Below are 2059 nucleotides of genomic sequence, written 5' to 3' on the forward strand. Positions count from 1 at the left end.
GTAAGGTAGACATAAGCTGTAGAAATAAACGGTAGAAAATAAGTGGAAATAAGTTGTAGAAATGTAGAAATAAGCAGGGGTTGCAACCCAGGAAAGGTTTGGGCAAGGGCAGCCAGACCTACCTATGGTTCTGTAAGCGGGAGTTGCAACCCAGGAAAGGTTTGGGCAAGGGCAGCCAAGCCAACCTATAGTTCATAGTTAGAGGTAGAGAAATAAATAAAAAATAAGCAGTAAGAAATAAGCTGTAAAAAATAAGTGGTAGAAATAAGCTGTAGAAATAGAGAAATAAGTAGAAATAAGTGGAAGAAATAAGCTGTAGAAATGGAAAAATAAGTGGAAATAAATGGTAGAAATAAGCCGTAGGAATAGAGAAATAAGTAGAAATAAGTGGTAGAAAATAAGTAATTAAGAGGTACAAAATAAGGTAGAAATCTCCTAGGTTTTTGTTTAAGCTACTGTAAAGCAGAAGATGGCTGTGGTGGTTGATGTTTAAGGAAGTAATTTTTGTTTTAGACATAGATTGTAAGCTCTTGCAGCAGTTGCATTGTTTCTAGGCTTTGGTTATCTTTGCTTGTGTGACCTGATAGCTCCCTGGGACTTTGGGTCTGTGTGAGACCCCAGACTCAGAATTGGAAGTCTCCTGCTCTGCAGGACTGAGGGCTGCTCATTTCCATGCAGCTGCGGATAAACAAAAGAGCTGAGAAGGGACCAGACTTCCACCGGCGTGGACAGGATTGATTTGACTGGGACTGGTGCGGACTCAGTGCTGAGGTCAACTGTCCAAACAGCCTGATGCAGGGCACTAGTTTTGCATCTACGACATCTTTGCATCTTACTACACTAGTGGCCAAGGTATCAACATGGAGTCAGCTGAAGAAGATGGCAACTGAGGCCAAGCAGATGTTAGAAAAGCAAGTGGAAGCTATGCTAGCGTTGGTGAACTGTCAGTTTTCTGTAAAATCTTGCAGAGCTAAATCTAACGGCTCTGGGTGGAATGTCCTGAAAATGTTGATATGTTTGTAGTTTGGTTTTGCATTGGTATTGCTTTGTTATTAGCCAGAGTTTTGTTCGCTCTTAACATTGCTGTGTCTGTAGTTTTGTTAATAACCAGAAGTATGTTTTGATGATGTTGAATAATTTGTTTAGGGTTTTTTGGATAGTGTAAATAGGCGTGTTTAAAAACAAAAATAAAGTGGGATATGTGGGACGAGGCTACAGTGTTATGGCCAGGTTCAAGCCTCAGACTAATGAAAGGACAGGGTCCTCTCATTGCCACGGGCAAGTCCCAGCTGGAGGGCAGGGCCCTCCCAGCACAATTATAGCCAACAGCTATGGTTGTAAGCTTGAACCTATGGTCCGAACACGTGGCCCCACATGCCTTGTGATAGAGTTCAGGTGCATGTAGTTGAGTGAGGCTGGAACTCACGAGAATGCTGTCAACAACGTAATCACACCCCTACTTTGCCTCGTGGCATCTGCTATAAAATAAAGACACAGCTTGTGGGCGCTGGCGCTGTCTCCTCAAAGGGACCAGCGTCCCACCGAGACCCAGCTTTTATTCTCTTCTTTGTCTTTTCTCAAGCCTTTCACCTCCCCCCCCCCCGCCCCCACTCAGGATCACCTTTGGCCGTAACAGGTGAGCAACCTTACTACCTACCTTTGTGATTAAGGGGTAGTCTTCTTCCACCCCCACTTGGGATCTCACCACTGGATGGCAGCAAGGCACAACCCGTTCACCATCTCTCCCAGAAGCACATTGAATCCTCCTGGAACGAGACCTCCAGGAGGCACCAGGTGGAATAACACGTAGCTTCATAGTTTTAAGCTCTTACTCTGAAATTCAAGTTATACACAGGAAATTATTTTCTTTGGCCACTTTTTCTAATGACACCAGAGAAACAGTGCCAAGTTGTGATGTAGCAATGAATCCTCCTGTTTGGATTTGCATCTATAAGAAAACATACCCTAATTACAGAGAAACCCAGTTATGAAATAGAACAAAGTAGCCAGATCATGTCGTACATTTCCTGCTCTACTGCCCCACCCCACACTCCTCTCT

This window comes from Myotis myotis, unplaced genomic scaffold, assembly GCF_014108235.1.
Source record: "Myotis myotis isolate mMyoMyo1 unplaced genomic scaffold, mMyoMyo1.p scaffold_m19_p_17, whole genome shotgun sequence".
NCBI lineage: Eukaryota > Metazoa > Chordata > Mammalia > Chiroptera > Vespertilionidae > Myotis > Myotis myotis.